Raw genomic sequence first — 13,540 nt, forward strand, 5'->3', positions numbered from 1 at the left:
TACTCTTTGTCTGTTATTTAGCTTAATGCACACACACATCACTCCATATGAATGATGAAATTTCTGTGGTGGTCTATGTTATTTTAGATAAATAGTCATTGTGTCACTTCTGCACAAATTCTGAGGACAAGTTCTAGTTACACGTTCTGATGATTAAGTTCTGACGTTCATAACTAAGAACTTGTATGAGTATTTACTAAGATCGATATTCCTTGTTCGAGTTAAGACATTATGTTCTGATGACTGTTAAGTTCAGGGATAAGTCTAAGTTCTGATTTTTCAGTCTAACCCTTTACTTGACTTATCTGTGAATAAAATTTGGTAACAGTCTCAGATTAATTTCGAAATGTTGAAGTGGAAGATTAATAGTCTATGGTTAAAACATAATGGCACTCGTCCTTGAAAAGTTCACTCTTGTTACATGTGCACATTCCTTTTCCAATGATTGTTATTCTTTTTCAAAGTCTAGGGAGACGAGGTAGAATTACTTCTACCTGTCAGCATTAAATATCTTTGCGTCTCTTGGCATTCTCTTGCCTATATAAACAGCCACTTCACATTATTCTTCTCATCCCACTTGTATCACAAATTCAGTCTTGTTTTTCATTTACTATCACAAATGGCTGAATTTGGCTGGTTCTACAATTACGGTGATGAGACTGTGCATGTCTTTTTGAATGGAATTCCAACTCCCTACCCTATCACCAACATCCCTCACAATCTCTGGATTCAATTTCCAGAGGTTATCAAACGTGATCTGGTGGCCGTTCGAAGAGACCTTCACCTTCGTCGTATCCGTCAGCAAGAGCGAATCATACGACTCGCCATCTTGTTTGTCGAAGATAGGAAGAGGAAGATGACTTAATCTCGTCTTCTTCCTGTTCTTCTTCATCCTCAGCTTTGTCAGGCTTCTTAGCTAGGACTAAAGCTGTTGACATTAGGATTAGAAGCTTAGGGACAATCTTGTATTGATGTAATTTCTATTTCATATATGTATTGACTTGATATATTAATGAAAACTGTTTTTACTTCAAGATTTTGTCTCTGAGTTATTTTATCTGTGTTGTTAAATCCTGCTTGATATTCTGATGACCATTTAAATTTTGTCTTTATTTAAGTTCTGATTCTTTGTCAGCACTTATTCATCGAAATTATCCCGGTCATTTTTAACATGATTCATTTTCAGAATATTAATGTTGTAGTGAAAAATAATTCAATCAGTGCTAACGGTTTCAATTTTGAATTAAATCTGTGTCTCTTGATAACTGAAATGGTTTTTCCTTGAATCAAGGCAACTGGATAAGTAATCATTCCTGTTTTCTCGAGCCCAGTAACTATCCGTTATTACTGCATGTCTGACAGGTGTCCAACGGTAACATTTTTCTTCGAGTATAAGAACAACAGAGAGAAGATTTCTTTAATCTTTTATTTTCTTTATACTTTATCTCTCTTCTTACTTTTACTCTCTTTCTCATTCTTTTTCACGTTGGTTTTTCATACAGACATTATCTCACACACATAACAGGCATACTTGAATTTCAATATTTTTCACATGGCACCAAAGGATTTAATCATTGATGGAGCAAAGTTTGTTCCAAACAACTATACTGCAATTCTTGATCATGCTGAAGCTCCATCTGAATTGCATTTTGTGCAAGATCTTCTTGCACATAGTGAGGTTGGGTACGCCTTAACTCAGCCTGAATTATTTTCAAGTCAACAAGTTCTGCGGTTCTGGAGGACTGGAGTTCATGATGATGGTGGTAAACGAGGAACTCCCAGTATTATCTTCCAAGTGGGTGATTCTTCCTATGTAGTCACTCCTGATACAGTACGAAGAGCATTACATCTACCAGAAGATTGTACTTTCTCTATACCAGAGGAATCAGAACTTCGGAGGTTAATGACTGATTTGGGATATGAAAAGAGTCTGACGAAACTTGGGCAGTTGAAACGGGCTAATATCAGAAGAGAATGGAGTTTCTTCTTCGATTGCATCACCAAGGCTTTTGGCAACAAGTGTTCAAATTTTGATGCCATCCCAATTCTGAGTCAGCACATCGGGTATGCCATTATCCATCAAACTCATTTTGATTTTGCAACCGGAATAATTGGTTTTATTGGGGATAGGATGACAGAGGATCGAGATGTTGTTTATTTTGCTAGATTCTGTCAACTTATTTATACGTATTGTACTGCTGAACCCCAGTTAGTCAGCACTCAAACCCCACCTTTTATGGTTGCAAAAAGGTACTTTAACGACCTGATACATGCTGACACAAAGAAATCAATGGTGAGACAATTACAGATTCCTCAGTCTGTAAAACAGATTCTGGTAAATGCTGATCCAGCTACTTACAAATCTGTTTACTCAAACGTTCAACCAACTCACCATAACCAAAATCCATCAACCTCAGTCCCTACCTCTCATTCTACTCAACCTACCCTCAGAACTTATCTCAAATCCTATCTCTCCACTTCACAGACTGCTCAACCTTCTTCTTCAGCACCTACTGTGAAGCCTATATCCTCTAAGCCAAAGAGAACAAAGACTCAAACATCTCAAAGGAAGAGGAGGATTACTTTGAGAGATGAATCAGATTCTGAGGATCAGATTCCATCTTCAGAACCTGTGGTAAATGAAGCTGAGAAGGCAACTTCTCAGAAGGATTCTGCAATTGGGGGTTCTAGGCTTCTCAAGAGGCTTAGACGAATGACGGTTCCCGCAACTCCCAAGGAATCCAAATCAACAAGGAAGTATAAGAAACAAAGGGCACAGAGGCCAGTTTCAGATGATGAGGAGGAAGCAGCTAAGGAAGGGGATCAGGAATCTCTGATCTCACAAGACAAGGAATTTGCTCCAGTCACTTCTTCTCCATCAACTCAATCTCAGGAACCTGTATCTGACAAGGCCAATTCACCTTCTATATCTCTTGTTGATCCAGGCACAAGTGCTGAAATTGATATTCAGAACTTGGTTGTGCCTGAAATACTTTTCTTAGAAGCTCCAACAACAAATAATGCTTCCACAACACCTATTACTGATGCTGTTCAAACTCCTGAGTTATCACTAACACCTTCTCTGCATCAAGATGATGATCAGATTTTAGGTGAGCATCAGGATATGGCTGTTGATCAGAACTTAGTATCAGATCAGCAATTAGAGGATGTTGAAGACTCCATTGCTACTCATACGGTTGTCTTATCAGAAGATCTTGATTCTTTAAGTTCTGATGCTGCAAATGTTGAAGATACTGGTGAAGCTGCTAAAACTGTAGATGCTGATGAAGCAGGTCCTTCAGGACATACTCCTCCACTGACTCTTCCTAAGTCTGAACTGCTAAAGGAGTTTGTTATCAGGGATGCACCAGTACCTTGGAGTGAAACTCCTGCAGGTCAGGAGTGGACTAAAGAATGGAACTCAGTTTCATGTGTTCCAAATGCTTTACATCTTGCTGAGCACTTGACTAAAGCTGATGAAATGTTAAATTCTGATGATTTTAAAACCCAGCTTAGAGTCACTGCATTGAGTACTAAACATCTACAAGGTCTTCATTCCAACACTCATGCAGAGCTACACAAGATTCAGGAGAACTTTATTAAACAGGAACAAGTTTGGAAACTTGATAAGAAAAAGTTCTTCCAACCTACCTTTGACAGGGTTGCTTATATTGAGAAAACTCGAGAGAAACAACAAGCTCAGATTGATCAAATTCTGACAAATCAAGCTAATCAGCAATCGCAACTTACTGAAATCCAGACCTCAGTGGAACTACTTATCTCTCTTTTATTATCTGCTGATGCCAAAAAGGGGGAGAAGGTAATTAAGTCCAAATGCAAAATCAACAAGTCACTGCAAGGAAAGGATGATGGAAAAGATGACCAAGGAAACTCTGGAATGGGTAGTGGTCATAGTCAAGGTAGAAGGTTTACATCAAGACAAGCTAGTCACAGAACAAGTTCTGATACTGGGAAAAGACTAAGTTCTGCTGCTGGTAAAAGGATAAGTTCTGATGAACTTCTAGATCTTGATGAGGAAATGTCAAGACAGTTATTTCTTCAAGAAAATCCAGGGATGGACTTGGAAAGTTTAAAGGAAGAAGAAGCCAGACTTAAATCAGAGAAAGACACATATAAATCTGAAGCTTCTGGTAAAAAGTTACTTCCAAAACCTAAAGGCATTGTGATCAAAGAAAGGATACATACTGAAGAAACTTTGGCTAGATCACAACCACAGATAGATCCAAGATCCAAGGGTAAAGAAAAGGTTGGTGAACCTATCAAGCCTTATGTACCTCCTGAGGAAGAAGAAATTACTGATGGAAAAGATAATCTTGCTCTGACTTCAAGAAAAGTTCTTAAAACAACCTCTGACATGGCTCAAGTTGTTCAGAGTCAAGAAATTGTAAGTTCTGATATTCAGAAGAAGCAAGTAACCTCTGACAGTGCTCAAGTTAACTTGATATCAGAAGATAAATCTAAAACACTCCTACCAGGATTCACTAAAGCAAAACAGACTCAATCTTTGAAGACTACTTCAAGTGGTTTTGAAGCAAGAGTAGTTACTGGAAAGGAAGCTAGAGATAAAACTGGATTGGGAAGTGCTGATGAAAGAAGAGTACACAACACTACTGATGATCCAACTTCCTTGAGTGAACCAGGTATTGGAGCAACTCCTGAAAGATTGAATCAACTAGAATCTGTACAGATGGTTTATCATACCTACTTGAAAGAATACATCATGTTGTATTTCATGACAGATGGTAGGGTTTATCATATAAGACAAAATGCCATTCCATTGAAGTATTTTGAAGAATTGGAGCATGTATTGTTCTTACTTCAAGTGGATGACAGAATAACAGAGACTGCTGCAAACTACTTAAAGGAACAGATTCAGAGACAGAAAAGACTTTATTCTGTTAAGTCTGACAGCAGATATGTTCCAAAGTACAGAAATCACAATGGTGATATTGTTGATATGAAGCCTAATACTGCACAGATCAGAACATATCTTGGTATTAAGGGACTTGAATTCAATCTAGAGTCTAATAAAGCTTATGTCATAAGACTAGATCGGGAGTTGGGAAAAGCAAAGGTTAATGATCTCAGAGCTGCAATATTTCAAACTGGTGAAGATACTGCAGAGCTTAAAGATGTTAAACGGAGAATGATTGATGAACTCAGATATGCTGAGAAATGTTTGTTGAAGAATTATCTCAGAACAACTCCTGACATCAGAGAGATCAGAAAATGATGAAGCCAAGTCAAAGATCTACAACTGCTTAAATTCTGATATTTATACAGGTTGAAGTTGTTATCAGAAGCTGAATTGGTAAAAACTTTAAGGACTGTAAGTTGTAGTTATCTTGTCTATTTCTCATGCATTTGTACTTAATGTTTTTGACATCATCAAATATCTGTTAAACTTGTATATTTTGTTAATTTACAAGTTGGGGGAGATTGTTAGATATATTTGATAATGTCATGGCTAATATGTTTTATGTTTAGATTTCAGATCTTATTTGAACAGAACAAATCAGTACTTAACTGATCAGTACTTATACTGGAAGTCAGAACTTAAGGGATATCGGTACTTATGTTATCAGGAGATAGATATCAGAACTTAAGTGCTGAAGGACGATCAGATAAGGACAGTAGCTGATTAAAGTTAAGAAGATCAAGATAAACATAAGAAGAGATATGCATGAAGAAGGAATTCTGTGAAGAATGGAATACTTGGAATAGAAGATATCTGATTGATATATTTTAGGAAGCAGAATTATATTCAATATCAATTAGTGAATATCTTGTAACTGTGTAGTATATAAACACAGAAATAGAGTTTACACTAGAGGTGTTATCATTATCGAGAATATTATTTAATATAACTCTAGTAGCTCTCGTGATAATTTGTTCATCACTGAGAGATAACAGTTCCAGATTGTAACAGAGTTTATTTGTTAAATAAAGTTTGTTTTCTGTTACATAAGTTCTTGAAGTTTGATTTGATTGTAATAAACACTGTATTTAACCCCTCTACAGTGAAAGTGTGACCTAACAGTAAGGAATCAGGTATACCTACTCGGAATCAGGATCATCACCCTCAACGGGTGGAGTGTCAGGCGTGTCAGGAGGTGGATACATAGAGTCCTCACCAAATACTGGCCACTGGATGTCAACACCGGTGGCTCTGAATGCAGCCCCAAGTGCCTGGGTGAGATCACGTGCAAACCGACTATGGATGTCATGCGATTGCATCGCATCCATCCTCCTCACTAGATGCCTATACCGCGTCGTACTCAAACCAGCTCTAACATCAGATCATGCTTCCTCCTGCTCCTGCTGCGATGGACTAGCCTCACCTAACTCAGCTCTCCAAGCCGCCTTGCTCTCCTGTTGCGTGACACCAATATATGCCTGAGGAGCTGGCCTTCCACCTGGAAGATGGTCATAAGAATATCCAAGCCCCTTAGGATCGGGCTTTCCACCATATCACTCTGTCATGTTCAACAACGTAGAACTGTCCATAGGAGCACTGGGAAGCTGCAGCTGCTCATGTGCGGGCCAATGAACACCAACTGCTACGCACAGCTTCGTTACAACGGACGCATAGGGTATAGAACCCGTAGTACCTCCTCTCAAGAGCCTCAAAATACCCTGGTAAATTACCATCCCCAAATCCATATAGTCCTCCTGAAGAATACCCCATAACAGACGAGCACGCTCCACAGTAATCTCATGCACATGAGAAGATGGCATGATATTAGCACAAATAAACGAATTCCAAGCACGTGCAAACCTGTTCATGCACGAAGCCGGGAACGTGGAATAATGAGTCGTGCCCCTATTGAACTTCCAATGAGTTTCAGGCATACATAAAGTAGCAACAATCAGATCCAGATCAAAGTCCTCCGGAGTCTTATCGTTCCAAGTGTCCTGGCCAGGCTTTCTCGCGGGCTGCTCAATCACCCTTCTTATAGCATCAGCACTATACTCCACCTTCATCCCCCTAACCACAGTGAAACCATTTTGCATTAGCATACAACTCTCGAACAATACTAATGGGCACAACAGCGGGTGCCTCGCAAAAAGGAACCCAGCCCATCTCCAGAATTATATCCAACAACTTACCATCCTTCCCTGATGGCAGAAAACCTCGCTCCTTCGCTATAGGCTCCGAGACAAGCCTCGTTTAATCCGCTTCAGCCTCGGGAGTTGAAAACCTTGGCCTCACGCCGCCCGCAGATGAAGAATCGGTGGTGCTGCTGCTTACTTGAATTCTTTGTCTCTTGGGTGCCATTGGGATTGAATAAGAGAGAATAAAAGATAAGTGTTTGAGAGAGAATTGTGTTTGAGAATTTGTGAAGTGATGGAGAAGTTTGTGTATAAGTGTATGTATATATAGGAGGTGAGAAGAGAATTAGGTATGGAATAGAGGTGGGAATTGATTATGGGAATCGTGGAAATAATGGGTTTGATTTGGAGAGGGAAATTTGGGATGTGGAAGAGTAAAATTTGGGTAGAAATTGATTTTGTAGTAAAAATCCCGATTTTCTCTTCACCAAATGCTATTTTTTTCTGATTCGGGAACCCAGCACGGTCGCGCGCTAGACCAGCGCGAGTGCGCTCACCTTCTGCCAAATCAGCACGACCGCACGCTAGATCAGCGCGGGCGCGCTCAGCTTCTGAAGTTGGCCCTGAATTTTTTCTTTTTCTGATTTTTTTATGTTTTCTCTTTTCTTCTTGCTTCCTCTACCTACTAATGTACAACAAACTTAGGTTGCCTCCCAAGAAGTGTTTGTTTTACGTCGTTAGCTCGACATAAAAATGTGAGATCAAACGGACAATGAAACGGCACTAACCACCTCGCAGTTTTCCGTGTCACCATAGTAATGCTTCAACCTCTAACCATTTACCTTAAATGCTTGGCCCGGATCATTCTAAAAAATCTCCACTGCTCCATGTGGAAACACAATTTTGACAACAAATAGCCCTGACCATCTTGACTTCAACTTTCCAGGAAAAAGATGGAGACGAGAGTTAAACAAAAGAACTTGTTGCCCCGGAATAAATGCTTTGAGCACTAGACCCCTATCGTGCCACCTCTTGACTTTCTCCTTAAACATTTTGTTGTTCTCATAAGCTTGAAGTTGAATACGTCGAGTTCATTCAATTGAAGTATCCTCTTCTTTTCAGCTGCATCCAAGTCCAGATTCAACTTCTTCAAAGCCCAATACGCTTTATGCTCTAGCTCCACCGGCAAATGACACCCCTTACCAAAAACCAATGGAAATGGCGACATTCCCAATGGAGTCTTGTATGCTGTTCTATATGCCCAAACAGCCTCGTCAAGCTTCAAAGACCAATATTTCCTTGATGGACACACAACCTTCTCTAAAATGCACTTGATCTCTCCGTTAGATACTTCAGCTTGACCATCTGTCTGAGGATGATAAGCCATAATAATGCGATGATTAACATTATACCTTTGCATCATAGCAGTGAACTTGTGATTGCAAAAATGTGACCCCTCATCACTGATTATGACTCTTGGAGTTCCAAACCTTGTGAATATCTGCTTGTGAAGAAAATTAAGCACTACTTTCGCATCGTTTGTTGGCAACGCCTTAACTTCAACCCATTTCGACATATAATCAACTGCCAACAAGATATACTGATTGTTGCAAGATGAGACAAATGGCCCCATGAAGTTAATTCCCCAAACATCAAAGACTTCAACCTCGAGAAGCACATTAATAGGCATTTCATCCCTCTTGGACATATTACCCACACGTTGACATCGATCACATTTCAAAACAAACTTATGAGCATCTTTAAACAAAGTCGGTCAAAAGAAACCTGCTTGAAGAATACGAGCTGCTGTCTTTTCTCCACCATAATGTCCTCCATAAGCCGTTGAGAGGCAATCTCGCAAGATCCCCTCATTTCGCTATAAGGAATACATCTCCTGATGATTTGGTAAGCTCTTTATTGAAAAAGAAACAGTTCATCCCATATATACCACTTCACTTCATGTAGAAACTTCTTCCGTTGAGCATATATCAAGTTGGGAGGCATGATATTACTCACAAGGTAGTTCACAATGTCTACAAACCATGGTTCTTCCTCTTGTACTCCAAATATCTGCTCATCAGGAGAAGACTCATTGATCAATGTCTTATCTAGTGAAGTTGCACTTGGATCCTCTAAACGCGAGAGATGATCAGCGACTTGATTTTCAGTCCCTTTTATGTCCTTGATCTCTAAGTCAAATTCTTGAAGCAAAAGAACCCATCTGATCAATCTAGGCTTCGAGTCCTTCTTTGAGACGAGATATCAAATTACAGTGTGATCAGTGAAAACTGTCACCTTTGTCCCAAGCAAATAAGATCAAAATTTCTCAAAACCGTAGACAATAGCCAAAATTTCTTTCTCTGTAGTAGAGTAGTTCAGTTGAGCACCATTAAGAGTCTTACTAGCATAGTAGACTACATGAAATATGTTGTTCTTTCTCTGCCCAAGAACTGCTCCAACTGCATAGTCACTTGCATCGCACATCATCTCAAAATGTTCACTCCAATCAGGCGTAGTTATGACAGGTGCCGTGATTAAACTCTTTTTTAAGAACTCAAAAGCAGCCACACACTCATCATCAAACTTAAACGGGACATCCTTCTCCAAAAGATTGCACAAAGGTTTAGAAATTTTTGAGAAGTCCTTGATGAAACGCCTGTAGAAGCCCGCATGACCAAGAAAACTACGAACCCCCTTAACAGAAATTGGTGGGGGAAGATTTTCGATGACCCCCACCTTGGCTTTGTCCACCTCAAAACCCTTACTAGAGACCTTGTGCCCAAGAATAATGCCCTGTCGTACCATAAAGTGACATTTCTCCCAATTGAGAACCAAATTGGTTTCAACACACCTCATGAGAACATCGCCTAGATTCTGTAAGCACTCATCAAATGAATCACCAAATACAGAGAAATTGTCCATGAACACCTCCACATTCTGAGCAATCATATCAGAGAAGATAACCATCATGCATCTCTAAAATGTGGCTGATGCTCCATATAGTCCAAAAGAAACTCTCCGAAAGGTGAACGTACCAAACAGACAAGTAAAAGTAGTCTTCTCCTGATCTTCTGGAGCAATACATATTTGATTATAACCAGAATAACCATCCAGAAGACAGTAGTACTCATGCCCAGCCAATCTGTCAAACATCTGATCAATAAACGGCAGAGGGAAGTGATCTTTTCTTGTGGCCTTGTTCAGCTTCCTGTAATCCATGCAAACTCTCCACCCCGTGACTGTTCGAGTAGGAATGAGCTCATTCTTCTCATTAGCAACCACAGTGATACCTCATTTCTTACGCACACACTGAACTGGGCTCACCCATGAACTGTCAGAAATAGGATAGATGATTCATGCATCCAGCCACTTAAGAATTTCCTTCTTCACAACCTCTTTCATGATCGGATTTAGCATTCTCTTTTGCTCAATAGTAGGCTTGCTTCCTTCCTCTAGCAGAATTTTATGTATGCAATACGAAGGGCTGATTCCCTTGATATCTACTATAGTCCAACCAATTGCCGATTTCAATTCTCTAAGAATTCTCAAAATCTTCTCCTCGTCGCTACCTGAAAGGTCAGATGCAATAATAACAGGCAAAGTAGATGCATCACCTAAAAAGGCATACCTCAAATGTTCAAGTAAAGGCTTAAGCTCAAGAGTACGAGCTTTCTCGATAGATGGCTTGAAGCGCTTCGGATCTTTGTTCAACTCCTCCATTCCCAGAGATTCAAAAGGCATATCAATCTTCCTCTTCCAGTGAGAAGCATTCAGAAATTACAGCTGTTCATCCCCTTCATCATCTTCAATATCGGAATTCCCCAACAAGGCCTTCTCTAAGGCATCAGACCTTAGCAATTGATCAAGTTCTGAAGTAAGCACATAATCAACCAACTCCACTTTAAAGCACTCATCATTTTCCGTAGGGAACTTCATGGCATTGAACATATTAAAAGTTACATCATGATCCATCACTCGCATGGTGAGCTCACCCTTCTGCACATCTATCAAGGTTCGACTAGTGGCCAGGAAAGGTCTTCCCAAGATTATGGGAATCTTCTTATCCTCCTCGAAATCAAGAATTACAAAATCAGCATGAAAGATGAGTTTATCCACCTTGACCAAGACATCCTCCACAATACCCCACGGATATCTAATAGAACGGTCGGCCAACTGCAAAGTCATATACATAGGCTTTAGATCAGGCAAGTCCAACTTCTTGAAGATTGACAAAGGCATCAGATTGATGCTAGCTCCCAAGTCATATTGACACTTGTCAAATGACTTCTTTCCAATGGTGCATAAAATAATGAAGCTTCCAGGATCTTTAAGTTTCAAAGGCAACTTTTGTTGCAGCATAGCACTGCATTCCTTCGTGAGAGCAACGGTCTCTAAGTCATCAAGCTTCATCTTCCTAGAGAGAATACCTTTCATGAACTTTGCGTAACTAGGCATTTGTTCAAGAGCTTCAGCGAAAGGTATGTTGATGTGAAGTTTCTTGAACACCTCCTGAAACTTCTCAAACTACTTGTCCAGCTTTTTTTTCTGCAACCTCTTAGGAAAAGGAGGTGGAGGATAGATATGTTTCTCCCATATATTACCCTCAGGAGGAGTGTGCTCAACAGTAGTCTTTCTTGATTCAACTTCGGCTTTCTTCTGCACTTCTTCTTCTTCCTCCATAACTTCAAATTCTGGAGTCTTTGCTTTTTCAGGATTCGCGACCTTACCAGACCTCAATGTTATTACCTTCACAAGCTCCTTAGCTTCCTTCTTTCCCCACACTTCAGTATCACTTGGAAGCATGCCAGGTTGACGATTCAGTAATGCATTAGCAATTTGCCCAATCTGATTCTCCAAGGTCTTGATAGACATAACTTGGCTCTTGCACATGAGCCTCAACTCCTCCAATTCAGATTTTTCATTAGCTTGCGGTAGCTGCTGAAGTTGAAGTTGTTGCCTAGGGGCATATTGCGGTTGCTGAAAACCAAGAGGGTTATACTGCTTTGCTGTGTATGGCTGATAAGATTGTTGCACCGCATTTTAATTGTTACTCCAACTGGAGTTAGGATGATTGCGGTTATCTTGATGATAAGTGGCTGGAGCTTTTTGCTGTGATCTCTAAAAGTTGCTCACAAATTGAGTTGATTCACTAGAAATAGTACACTGCTCTATTTCATGCGCTCCCGCACAAAGCTCACAAATACTAGAAATTTCATTAACTCCATAATTCGCCAAAGAGTCCACTTTCATCGTCAATGCTTTAAGTTGGGCAGCTATAGCAGTTGTTGCATCCAACTCCAGAATTCCTGCTACCTTGCCATGACTTATCCTCTGAGAAGGATTCTGGTATTCATTAGCAACCATCAGTTCGATCAATTCATAAGCTTCATTGTAGCTTTTAGCCCACAGGGCTCCTCCTGATGCTGCATCGAGCATAGGTCTAGACTGCGCACCCAAACCATTGTAGAAATAATTTATAATCATCCAATCAGGCATACCATGGTGTGGGCACTTCCTTAGCACCTCCTTATATCGATCCCAAGCCTCACACAGAGATTCTCCAGTTTGCTGAGCAAACTGAGTAAGAACATTCCTGATTGCAGCAGTCTTCGCCATCGGGAAGAACGTAGTGAGAAAATTTTGAGCAAGATCCACCCATGTGGTGATAGACCTGGTGGTAGAGAATGTAACCAGCACTTTTCTTTATCCCTCAGAGAGAATGGGAAGAGTCGCAGCTTGATAGCATCTTCAGTCACCCCATTGAACTTGAAAGTATTGCAGATCTCGATGAAATCCCTGATGTGCATCTTGGGGTCTTCTATAGAGAGAACCCCCAAATGAATTGAGTTATGTATCATCTGAATCGTGCTCGACTTGATCTCAAAAGTGTTAGTCGAGATGGCTGGTCTGATGATGCTCGATTGAATATCATTGATCTTAGGCTGAGAATAGTCTATCAGAGCCTTCAGATTTCTGCTTGATCTCCCATCACTACTAGATCTGGTTCCTCGACTTTCTCTTCTTCTGCTACTTTCTCTTCATCCTCAAAAACTTCTCTTTGAATCACTACCGCTTCTTCCTTGGCTTGATCCAGGGTTCTCTTACGAGCCCGCGAACGAGTATGCATACACGCTCGCTAGAATACCTGAAACACGACAAAGAAAAAGAGTAGGTAAGTAACAATGTCTGAGTCAATGAACTTTAACGATCACTGATGATAAACACATAAACTAAAAGTTAACACTGCATTCCCTGGCAGCGGTGTCAAAAACTTTTTAGTCTAAATACGCGCTAAAATTCACGCAAGTATACGCGTTCACAAGTAATATAGAATTATTTCTAGTTCGTTCCCACAAGGACTGTATTAGGCTAACTTTGTGATTTATGCACCTATGCAATAATGATATGGCTATTATTCAATGCTAAGACGAATAATAATTTGATTTTTGATTATACTATGCTTAAC

At 40.0% G+C, this 13,540-nt stretch overlaps 1 non-coding gene and 1 pseudogene across 1 annotated transcript; one reads left to right on the top strand and one right to left on the bottom strand.

Moving 5' to 3' along the window:
- LOC141690754 (uncharacterized) overlaps window positions 1–11,877 on the bottom strand; it is a 128,364-nt pseudogene extending 116,487 nt beyond the window's left edge.
- A 691-nt stretch (window positions 11,878–12,568) lies between these two features.
- LOC141694524 (small nucleolar RNA R71) lies at window positions 12,569–12,675 on the top strand. The gene has a single exon (XR_012563819.1). It is a non-coding gene; the product is annotated as a small nucleolar RNA R71 (small nucleolar RNA).
- Window positions 12,676–13,540: the final 865 nt, after the last annotated feature.

The sequence above is a fragment of the Apium graveolens genome, chromosome 10 (genome assembly GCF_009905375.1).
Source record: "Apium graveolens cultivar Ventura chromosome 10, ASM990537v1, whole genome shotgun sequence".
NCBI classification, from domain to species: domain Eukaryota; kingdom Viridiplantae; phylum Streptophyta; class Magnoliopsida; order Apiales; family Apiaceae; genus Apium; species Apium graveolens.